The 12,782-nt window shown below is 40.3% G+C and overlaps 1 protein-coding gene across 1 annotated transcript in view; it reads left to right on the plus strand.

Moving 5' to 3' along the window:
* Window positions 1-7,598: 7,598 nt before the first annotated feature.
* The window catches only part of fam135b (family with sequence similarity 135 member B), a 392,147-nt gene continuing 386,963 nt past the window's right edge, over window positions 7,599-12,782 (plus strand). Inside the window, exon 1 of the mRNA XM_067978580.1 lies at window positions 7,599-7,861. The gene's annotated coding sequence lies outside the window, so the exon portion shown is untranslated. The remainder of the gene's footprint in view (window positions 7,862-12,782) is intronic.

Consider the following 12,782-nt stretch of genomic DNA (forward strand, 5'->3'; position numbering starts at 1 on the left):
GACATGCAGCACCAGTTCAAAGGTAACTCTCAATAAGTTGTTCCAAAGAACGGCTATTACCAATTGCCACCTTTATTCTCTAGAGATGGTAGAGGAAACTGACACCGGGCCCTCAGCTGTTCATATACCTGGTACTCGTCACACTATCACAATTTGGCATGCAACAGCACAGTGACATCCAGGAGACTGAAGGTAGCACAATGGGTGATGCACAGAATGTGGAGTTGGAAGAGAAAACCGCTTTCTAGAGGGGGAGGTTGCCTGTTTTCATAGCTGAAGGGGCCATGGATCTTGATCTCTGATGCTTAGCGTTCAAATATAGGATACTTCATGAGCACGAAAGCAGACATTGGGGATGTGCTCAGCAGTTTCCGACACATGGCATCAAGAGTGGAGGAGTACACTTCACACATGTGAGATGCTGATGCACAGCATGAAAGTATACAGATAGCCTTGGAATGAATGGCAGCTCCAGGAACGCCTGCTGCAGAGTCCCTCACGGCAGGGGCCTTATTACCAGTATAAGGATCTGTCACCAATGCTCAGACTGCTATGATTCAGACCTTCAGGTCCATTATGCCCTCCTTATCGGACAGGCTTGCCTGTGAACTTGGCAAAATGAGGCGAGCGATCGTTACCACTTCAAACAATGTCATTGCTGCAATGAGGTCTGTATAGTCTAAGATCAGTGAGCAGAGTGACCTAGAGACTGGGAGCAAGGCCAGCCAGAATTGGCAATAGATAATGCTGCTGCTACATCTCCAGATGGCTCCACATCCGCAGCAGCCCCGCACTCTCTTGATTGCACAAGAAACTGAAAATAGGTAGGGCCAAATTGGCCCTGCACCAGTGGAAGCATAACTGTTTGGGGTCCTTGCTCATTGAGTTCGAGAACCACCTCATCCCATGAATCTATCATTAATGCTCAGCTGCCAGCTCACTGCCCGGCTCCCACCATAGGGAATGCATTGGGAAGGAGAATGAGATTAGTCAGGCAAGTACTCACTGAAATGAAGAGTAAGAGCAGTCACTAATTTCAGACTCAATTCTGCCTTTGGTTATTAAATGTTTTCAAAATAATTGATGCTGTGTGCCGTTTCATTTAGATTAATAAGGATGAACCAACATTTATGCTGCAAGGATGGCATTACTAGGGAACGAACAGGTTGTTCATGTACATGTTGTGGGTACGGTTGATTGCAAGGTATGGGAACCATAGTAAGAGATGAGGAACTGAGCTGGTTTGTGCTGCAGCGGCAAAAAGCTGCGGGGCATGGGAGTCATCAATAGATATTCAAGGTTCCTCAAGAGCTATCCTCAAAGTGAACTGCCCAGGAATCTGACATTAAATTGCATTGTTTTGTGGTGATGGTCACAGGCCACCTGGACATTAATGGAATCAAATCCTTTTCTGCGACCCCCCAAAAAATGCAACGCTCTGGCGACTCTGATTGGCACTGTGCCAGGCCTGCAGTGTGGCTTCAGGACATCTTGCAGCAGGTTGGACAGCTCCTTGCTTAACCTGAGCTGTCATAATCATTGTTACTCGGTGAGGTGTGCAAAAATCCTGTTGGGACAATATATTCTGCAGGCAGGATAAAGCCTTGATGGTGCCCTCCTCCATTTGTGATGGCTCACCTCCCTGGCACCCAACAGGACTTCTTGCTCATCAGCTTCCCATCAACACTTTGTTTGCTCAACGATTCGTACCCTCGTAGAAACACAGCACAAAGTATGTCGGCAGTGCTAATCGAGTAGACGTTAGGCTACACATTTTACCCATGTGTGGCATCTGAAACATAAGTGCACTTTGAGTGCTATATACAGGAACATCAGACCCACTGTTTACTGTTGTGACCACTAGTCTAAATTTTAACCATAGGTTAAGTGTGCAGACAACCAAAATTCCCTTTTCCTCTAACATGTCTAGTTCCAATGTTCCTGTCTGTGGTGTGATTCTTTGTAAGTTTATCAATAATCACCCATCCCTCCATCAGGCCAAGCAGTGCTCAATCTATGCTGTCACTCTAAGTAAACTTGCAATCAGGCAATCTTTCCTTTTCCCTGTTACAGTACCCCAGTCAATCAATGATCAGCTTTGTTTGAATCAATCAATATCTTAACCCTGAACAAACTTACAGTCAGCTTATTTCTTCCTTTTCTATGCTTAGTTGCAACACAATTGAATGGGGCAGGCTCAATGGACCCAGCTGTCGTTTTCTGTCCATCTTTTTTAAATGTTCGTTTAATCCAATTAATGATGCAACTGAGGGTGTGAGTGAGTTATACTTGCTCAGCTAGTAAATGTCTAATCTGAGCTGTAACTGGGGAAGGTTGATGATCACCAACATCCTCTTCTCCACAATTCTTTTTACTCTAAATAAATAAAAGTTCAGTCAGCTTCTCCTTTTCTCCTCAGCTGTAACCAGTCACCCACCTTGATTAATACAGTCATGTATCACATAATGAGTGAGGCAATGACAATAATTTCAGTGAGCCTTAAGATGGAAGGGCATGCCAGGACCTGGTTAAGGACCTGAAATGTGTGGAACAATGTCAGTATTCTTGCCAGATCCTTAGTTGTTCCAATCACAATGTCTAAAGTGTTGAAAGAAGAAAATAAGCTTCAGCATCAGATTCTCAAAGAAGAAAATTATGCAATTTGTACTTGGAAGATTACAGAACAATTAAGGGAATGGACATTGATAGGAGGTGGAATTGGTGGATGGCTTTATACCTGTGACATTGAATGCTTCATGAAAGGAGATGCAGAGAAATATTATTCTAGCTAGAACTGTTTGACAAACAACAGAAAAAAACTAAGAATTTACAAGGCTATGATTCAGTCAATATTTTTAAATGATGTTGAAGATCTGAACTTTGACGAGGCACTGAGGCCGGATGTTTTTCTGGAGAAGCCGTGGAGGAGGTCATAGTGACCACATTGAATTAATGAGCAATGGTCTGAGTACTGCAATATGTGTGCTGTAGCAAGACAATTCTGGTGGGTAGGCCATGTTTGCTATATGGCTGAAGGTTGGTATCCTCAGGTAGAGATGGAATGGGGCTCAGATAGGAAAAGACCAAATGGGAGACCAAAGCTGAGGTAATGGTACTGTATATGGGAAAATCTGAAGGGTAGCATGGCAACAGACAGCTGCAGAATAGATAATGATGATAAGTTCTTGAGATGGTTATGAATATTATAGCCAGTTGGCATGCAACTGAAGCTGTACTTGCAAATAAGTTTGTAGTCAATCATTTTCCCACTGTTTGCATCATAAATCTTTGCCATCAATATCTTGATGCCACAAATTTTAAAATTGTCACTGATTTATTTTAATATTAAAAAACCAGCTAGTCAGGCAAGGTTAATTAGGTTGAGTCCTAAATTAGTATAATTAGCTATCTCTCCTTAGGGGGAAAGAATTATCTGTTATAATTTGGGCTCTCCCCCAACTCTCTTTAGTTGTGTGCACAAGAAAAAGGCAACTTTCATAAGCAGGCTCTTGTTATTCGACCGATACTTGGTGTATTTTGATGGTATGCCAGAAGACTAACAATTTTTTTGACTTTGACTTTGGTATTTTGAGTGGGCTACCCACTAAGTTTCTTGTTAACTTTTAAAAGTGGAGAAGACCATATTGTCAGACTGCTGCATTCAAGCTAACAAGAAGTAACCAGCTGTATTAATATTCCATTTCAATATTATTTAAATGGGAACTATGTGACACAATGGGTTTGAAACTGGCTGTTCAGCTAGAATCATAAAATTTTACAGCACAGAAGGAGATCATTTGACCCAATGTGCCTGTGCCTGCTCTTTGAAAGCTATCCATTTAGTCCCATTCCCCTGCCTTCCCCCCATGCCCTTTTATTTTTTATGTTTCAAGTTTTTATCCACTTCCCTTTTAAAAACTATTTTTAATTCTTCTTGCAATACTATTTCTGGCTTTGGAACCTACACTGAAATCCAGCCCAGACTGATAGAATAAAAGTCTCCTCTGCCAGTCGCTGTAAGGGTTCCATGCGAATTGAGTATAGGAAGTCTTATTCCCAATTCTTAGTGTCCATGGGCTTACAGCACAAAACTGTGTTTAATTCAGCACTAATCTCTTTCAGAGAAGCCACAATCTGCCTCATTTGAGAAATGCAAAAAAAATGTCACACTAGTGCATTAGATGATGCTCTTCTGGGGTTGGAGTTGGGGCATGTCACTGGGGTAGAGCCAGTGGAGCTTTACTGTGCATCTGAATGTTCTATACTTAACTTAGTAGTGCTTGATACTAACAGTGGGCACCTTAACCTGGGAAAAGGTGCATTCCCCAGCACTAATATCATTGAATATATTCAAGGCTGAGATAGATTTTTGGACTCTAGGGGAATCAGGGGATATGGGGATTGGGCGGGAAAGTGGAGTTGAGGTTGAAGATCAGCCATTATCTGATTGAATGGCGGAGCAGGCTCGAGGGGCCATATGGCCTACTCCTGCTCGTATTTCTAATGTTCTCATTTACTTTAATAGCCACAAAAACTTATATAAAAAAAGCTACAAACCCTTACAAAAAATCAATAGAGTCCAAAATCTTAGCAGGTATTTCCAGAGTCTGAATCTCTGAAGGACTTCCATGGCGTCCCTTGTCACTTCCTTAATGCGGAAATAGATACCACAAGGATGGAAAGATTCTGGGCAACTCCACAATTCATATAAATTCTTCTATGCTCCAAAGGACAGGTTTCAACACACAAGACCAAAACAGATTCTTTGTCAATAGTCAGGCAATCACAGTATTAATCAGTTCCATCAATAAAATATATAGGGTGTAAACAGCAAACCCTTGGGTGAGTGTCCAATCATTTTCTCATGGCACCCAACTGAGGCCTAAAACAATGCACTTCAAATGGCTTGAAATGCTTTTGATGGTTCAGCAACCAAAGCTAATAGGTTTTGTTTTTGTTCCAGTTGGCAAACTCGCATATATTAGCATTTAAAAGACCTGGGGGTTTCAGATGTAATTAACTTAGGGATACAGGCAGTTGATCCTGAGGGAACCACATTGACTAGATGCCCTCCCCCACCCAGGCAGCTTAATATATTGTTTACTCAAGACATAAAAACAAAGGATGTCTCTTTAAAAATACAGCTATCTGAGGTGAATATTTAAATTATAGCAGTCTGTCCATTTACAAAAAACATAATTCAGAAATTTTACTGTTCGAGAGCTTTGACTTCTGTCACATTTTCCTTAGCAGTGAGAAATTTGTATCTTGAAAAATGACTTTTGTTGTCAATAATGGTTGGCCAATTTTCATGAAAACAGTCAGGTGATAGGTTCCAAATCAACCTTCTGTAGTCACATATACTGAACTGTGAAAAGAGCTAAGATTCCAGACCATAAGTATTTGTATCCTCATGTGCATTCTATGCAATCTACTTTGTGATGTTGTGATTAAATATTACAAGAATCTGTGCTATTGTAGCACTGATAACAATTGATTAACATCCTTATTTTCAAAGGAATTAAAAGTATAAAATAAAATAATCTTCTTGGGTTTGATAGTTCTCTTTGGATTTCTGGTGGAGGTCCAGACAATTCAGCTCAATTGAAACATTTTTGCTTGAGCTACTGTATCATTTCATGAATGTGGAAGAAGGAACTGAGAGAACAACTCTGTTCCTTGTGCTTTATAGTATTTGCCTAAGATCTTTGTAACTGTGAATTATTAATTGCAAATAAATTAAATTAGTTGTTTTAGCCTGTAAGAAGCTGGTTTAATGTGTAACACATCCCATGATCTGTGAGAGGGAAGATATAGTGGAAATCCTACATACATTCCAATAAGCAAATTACTGTAATTTGGGTTAATTGTTAGATCTAGACGACATTATTATGCATGGTTCAAAAGTGAAAGACACAGGTTTTAGATCATAAAAGATGCAGTACACTTACGTAAATGGTGTTTTATGTCTCCTGTATTTTATGACAATGGAAGCATTCATTACTGATATTTTCAAAGAATTTTCAATAACAACAAAGAAAACATCAGCACTTAATTCATCAGCACTCCCTTCCCCTCCTTAATTTGTCTCCTGTCCAGTGCTGGAAAAGGTGACAACCCTAGTGATAAACCAACCCCCCTGCCTTGTTCCTCCCTAAATGCTAACCAGTCAAACATAGTATTCATTTCAGATCTAGATATGCATCCAATCAGTCAGTCTTCCGCTTGTTCCTTTCTCAATGATGATTAGTCAATGACAGTCATTATTATAAGCCTTGGTTATGTGTGCAATCCAGTTTCCTCATTGTTACATGTAGTCAGCTGGTCTTCTCTTTGTGCTTTCGAAAACTGCTGATTAATTACTGGCACTATTAATAATTTTGCAACTTTAAGTATATATGCAATTAGCCATTGTGATAAGTAAATAATAGTTCGTCTGTTGTTGCAACTCTGGATGTGCCTTCAGTTGGCCAGTCTTCCCTTTCAGTTCCTTCAAAGGTGACCAGCCAGTAATGACTTCAGACACTTGCAGTTTGACCAATTAACTCTTGTTTTGCCCTTGATACTGACAGTATTCCAGTTTCCTCCCACTTGGTTAGCCAATGACAGTGCTTATAATCTTTCTACATGTGCAGGTCTGCAGTCTACCCCTTGTCTTTTGATACTGACCAGTCAATACCAATATTTAAATACGAGAGCTCTCTCTGTTGGCCACTCTCTTTTCCACTGTCCTTCCTTCTGTTCTGACTAGTTAATAGCAATATTTATAATATTGTACCTTTGGTGGGGGAGGATGTCCATTTGGGTAATCACCCATTTATACTTCCCTGGCCATCAGTCTATGACTATGTTTAGAACCTTGCAGCTAAGGGAGGCTCTGCAGTTGCTCAGTAGTCTTTGCTCCATGTTGGCAGTCAATGGGAGCATTGTTTGGAAGAAGGCTATGCGGCCCAAAGATTGACTTCTCTCCACAGATGCTGTCTACCCTGCTGTGTGCTTCTAGTTTTATCAATTTTTGTTTCAGATTTCCAACATTTTGTAATAAAAGAACGTGCATTTATAAAGCACATTTCATGACTTCGGTACGTCCCAAAAGTGCTTCAGAGCCAATAATATAGTTTTGAAGTATAGTAAGTATTGTGCAGAAACGAGTCAGCCAATTTACCCAAACTTCAATGAGACAAATTACCTGTTTTAGTGATGTTGGTTGAGGGATTAAATGTTAGCCAGCATTTTGCCCTCCCCAGCACTTAACCTTGTGTGCCCACTCTATCTCCCAGTGTCCTACCCTCCGTGTTAACAAGTCAATGGATACATTTCGAAAAGTCGAGTCACAAGGACTCTGGGTGTTGATGCACTTCCCGAGCTCTCCCCGCCGTTCATCCCTTGCAGGCAAGTATTTTTGACAAATGGATTGCGATTGCGGGTGTGCAAAGCAGCTGGCCAGAGCTCACCTCGCCTCCCCATCCCATCCCATCCCCTGCCGAGCAGTCAGTCAGCCTGGGAACTCCGGATGCTGGTGCAGTTGGCCGCACTCTCTCTCCACTCTCATCGCTTTTCGTTGCTGGGTTTTAGTTGTTGCTGTGACTGACGTGACGTCAGCAGCCCAGTAGAAATCTTTCTTCACAACAATCTCCTGCAGCCAGAGCGACAGATACAGAGTATCAGGAACACACAACACAACACAGAGAGACACTGGTTCTGGGGGGAGAAAATGTGAATGATTCGAGAAATCTATTTAAAATTGTGCAAAAATAACCATGGCAACAGGAAGATTAACCAACTAAGAGAAATATTTTTTTTTAAAAAAAGAGCAAATCTTTCTTTTGGAAGGAGAGAAACTGCCGGTCTCTGGAAACAGGTAGGAGATAATGATTGATGTGTGTGTATATATAGTAATTCTTACCACGTGTTAACAGATAAATGTATCCACTACATTTATTGTAAGTTAACACAATATAAAATCATGAAGATCAAAGAATGACTGGAGTTTTCACTTTGCAAAATGTGTTGACAGGGTTGTGTCTTATTTTAGGTCAATCTCAGCAGATATTTAATCATTTAGAAATAGCAGCATGCATTGCACTGACTGATGAAGTAAATGAATCCGATGTAACGTGGAGCTCGTTCTGTTTGCAGTCGGTGGCGTTGATTGTTGTGCTGCGGATTGAAATGCTACTCCGGGAGCAACTGGATGACTACAATGTATGAAATGACACAGTAACACCGCACTAAACTGATAAAGGGGAAGGTTGCACGATACTATAATGCGGTTTCACTTAAGCATTTAACCCTAGTTTGTGCATCTGTTTACAATTCACAGTGACAGTCAATACACGCAGAATGAGAAAGCATAGGGGGAAAAAAACAAGTCGGTGATGCAGCTTGAGTAAAGTCATGTTTCATTGCGGTCAGACCTCGTATCTCTTTTAAAGTTATGAATTGAAAGCATCTCGCATTGTAGGTTATTAATGTGTATTTTTTTTTACCTGGGTTGAGAATGTGAGTCAAAACGCAAATCGACCCGGTGAGCTTTCTATAATAAAAAATGACTAATTGAGGTTAGATACCAGCAGCTTTTTACTGTGTATCGTTTTAAAAAAATCTATTACCTGGTATTTGTATTCTTTCGTTTCTTGTCTACTGAGATTTAAGACTGGACTGATCAAAAAAATGGAGTTCCATATATATTGAATATATATTCAATTGCTGAGTGGTGTGTATGATATCATTCAGACCACGTACTGTGCATCAAATCATGTCTTTAATATTTACGTAGCCCCTTTCGAGCCTTATCTTCCTCACCCCCGTGATATATTGGTCCGTGATTGTTCAACAAAATATGTTGGCCTTAAACGCTTCTTTGTATGCCTATGTGTGTGTGTGTATATATATATATATATATATAGATAGAGAGAGAGATATAAAAATGCAATGTATTATATATGTACTATATATGTATATGCGTGTAAGTGTCTTGGAGTGTTTTGCTATGTGAAAGCTGCTATGTAAATGCAAGTTGTGTATACGTGTGTGTATACGTGTGTGTGCATATGTGTGCGCGCATGTGTGTATGTGCATGTGTATATACATATGTGTATGCATATATCTGTTCCTGTATGCACGTGTGTGTGTGTGTGTGTTCCCCAGGATATATACACGTACATATATATATATAAATACATACACACACATATATAATATATGTACTTACACACATATATATAATATACGTGCATACACACACATATATATAATATACGTACATACACACACATATATAATATACGTACATACACACATAATATATGTACATACACACATATATAATATACATACATACACATATAATATACGTACACACACATATAACATACGTACATACACACATATATAACATACGTACATACACATATATATAATATATGTACATACACATATATATAATATATGTACATACACATATATATAATATATGTACATACACACATATATATAATATATGTACATACACATATATATATATATAATATACGTACATACACACATATAATATACGTACACACACATATAATATACGTACATACACATATATATATATATATAACATATGTACATACACATATATATATATAACATACCAACATACACACACATATAATATACATACATACACATATATAATATACGTACATACACATATATATATAATATACGTACATACACACACACATATATATATATATAATATACGTACATACACTCACACATATATATATAATATACGTACACACATGTGTACATACATACACATACATGTGTGTATATATACAGGATTGAGCTGGGCTGTGACCCTGTGGCCAGAAGACCAGATGCCACTCACCATTCAGGCTCACACATGATGAATGATTAATTGATTGAGAGACCGAGTCACTGCAGCTCGAGTCACTGCTTGGTGGTGAGGATGGTAGAAAAGGAGAGGGAATTGGAGGGGGGGAAATGTATGGGAGTCAGAAGGCATGAATACTTCACTGCACATTACCTGCACATTTACAACACTTAAACGTAGCCACAATTCAACCAGAAACTTTTTTTTTTGACACGCCAAGAGAGGTGTCAGAAGCTAGTCATGTGAGATGAGGGTGGAATATAAAGGATATGTATTTGGTTCACTATTTCCTGTGTTTTTGCTGGCAGGGTGTCACAAAAAACTGTCGACTCCTGCAATTGTCAGCTTGGTGCACGCCCATTCCAGAATTTGAGTACGTAATCCAGGTTGACACTTCAATGCAGTACTGAGGGAGTGCTGCATTGTCTCAGTTGTTGTCTTTCAGATGAAATGTTAAACTGATGCCTGTTCAAGTGGAAGTGAAAGGTACTATAGCACTATTGAAAGAAGAGCAGGAGAGTTCCCCTTGTGTCTTTGCCAACATTTTTTGTGGGGGTACGCCAGGGCAGGAAATTGGGATATGCTGGCAGTTTACCAAGATGAGGGCGCCTGATGGAAAACAAAGTTGGTTGCGTAAGATCTTTTTCCTCTATCTGATCTTCTATTGTAGTTTTAAAAATCAAATTTGAGATACTTTTGTGCATTAATTTAGGTAAAATTGAGTCAGAGCTTAACTCAATGGAAGGCAAAGTAGATCCTCCTGTGGCCACATTGTATTATTTTAATGAAGAACTTTGAAAGAATTGCCATCATTGCATGTTTTTCCATTGTGAATTTATAGAACATGTAGGTGTGGCGTCGAAGGGGTGTCACTCTGTGCTGCTTTGTGTCTAGCGAGTGTGAATGATGAGGTGTGCTGGAGTCTCCCAGCTGTTTTGCTGGTAGCAGTGTTACACCACTGATGCTATGCTATTGTTACTGACACTGCACAGATGAATTAATACATAGGGGACAACACGGTGTCAGGACTGTGCTACTAGGTTGTAACACATTGGAGCATTGAGATGACTATCAATGTCATTTCAGTCTCAAAGTGTGTGAATGCCAAGGAACACATTGTTTGGACTATGAAGAAACATAGGACTTTTTTTTCCTCCAAGTACTAATTTTAGTATGACGTGGGGCACACCTGTTTGTTAATTTCCATGTTTGGTTCACTATTTTCTGTGCTTTTGCTGGCAGGGTGTCACAACAAACAAACAGTCAACTCCTGCAACTGTCAGCTTGGTTCATGCCCATTCCAGTATTTGAGTACATAATCTAGGTTGACACTTCAATGCAGTACTGAGGGACTGCTGCATTGTCTCAGTTGCTGTCTTTCAGATGAAACGTTAAACTGATGCTTGTCTGTCTGTTCAAGTGGAAGTGAGAGATAACATAGCACTATTGAAAGAAGAGCAGGAGAGTTCGCCTTCTGTCTTTGCCAATATTTTTTATGGGGATACATCAGGGTAGGAAATTAGTGTTCCCTAATGCAGGAGACAATGGCAGTATGAGTGAGAAGTCTATTATAGAATAATCATACATGGACTCCAGGGGAAGGGGCTTGTTGGGCTGAACAGCCTTCCCTCCCTTTGGATATTCTTCTGTTCTCACATTCTTCCTTCAACCAACACCACCAAAAATAGACTAACTGTCATTCATCTTATTGCTATTTGTAGAATCTTGATGTGTGTAAAATGGCTGCCCACGTTTGCTTACATAACAACAGCGACTGCAATTCAGAGCAGTTTATCATATGTGAAGACTTTGGGACTTCCTGAGAGACATGATAAGATGCTATACAAATGTAAATTCTTTCTGTGTGCCACTTGATTAGCCCAGGTTGACATAAGGAAATATTATCAGGTCAGGTTCCTCAGTGGTATAGTGAGTAAATGGTGTGGTACTAAGCCATACAGACCAGGAAGATCTGAGATTTGAGGAAATTTCCAGAATCTTTCCTCAGGAGATTAAATGGGTTGAGTATAATCAACGATGGAGTAGAGTAACCTGAGACTCAATAAAACTGGGTCTAGTGGGAGAAACACTGAGATCATTGGCTTGAGTTCAAGTTGTTTTGCATGTGATGACATGAATGCACAAGTTCGGAAGCATAGTTGCCCCATCAATTATGAAGTTTGGTTTAAATTTCAAGCATGATTTATAACAGTACCACAGAATATGTCGGAAGATATTGCAGATTAGTGCTACAAGGGTCAGCTTTTCCAGTTTTCAGTACTCAGCGCAGTGACAAGCATCAGCGTTTTGTTATTTTGATTAAATTCAGTCAGTAGATGTTATGAATCCCATCTCTTCCTTATTTAGCATTTTTCAAGTGGAACTGGGTGATGCAACAGATTAAAATATATTTCTTCCAGCAGTGGAGCCTTGGTTGTTCAGGTCCTGCAATATCTTGAAATTAATTTGACCAGTTCAACTCCACCCAGTACCTGGGTTGCCAACCCTCCAGAATTGTCCGGGAGTGTTCCAGAATGCGGCATGAATATCCCAGGCACTGCTGCTAGCAGCCTGGGAGAATTTCACCCTTTAAATTTTTGGCTACCGTTGACGCCCTCCCTGCCCCGTGACTTCACCGCTGTCTCCCCTAGCTCGGTGATGGCACTCTCTCCTCGCCGCAGAGAGCGGGACTCTGCTGTGGGGTGACCAGAAACGGGGCTGGCTGGTGGAGAAACAGCCGGGAGTCTGGGGTGGGAAAGAAAGAGAGAGAGAGAGACGGAGAAGGGAATAGTTGAAAGAGGGTGAACTGGACAATGGGCAGGGGATTGGGGCTTGGGGGGCGGGGGGAAGAGTGGGTGACCAGGGACTGGAGGGGCCGGGGTTTTTGGTAGGG

The sequence above is a fragment of the Heptranchias perlo genome, chromosome 3 (genome assembly GCF_035084215.1).
Source record: "Heptranchias perlo isolate sHepPer1 chromosome 3, sHepPer1.hap1, whole genome shotgun sequence".
Classification (NCBI taxonomy): domain Eukaryota; kingdom Metazoa; phylum Chordata; class Chondrichthyes; order Hexanchiformes; family Hexanchidae; genus Heptranchias; species Heptranchias perlo.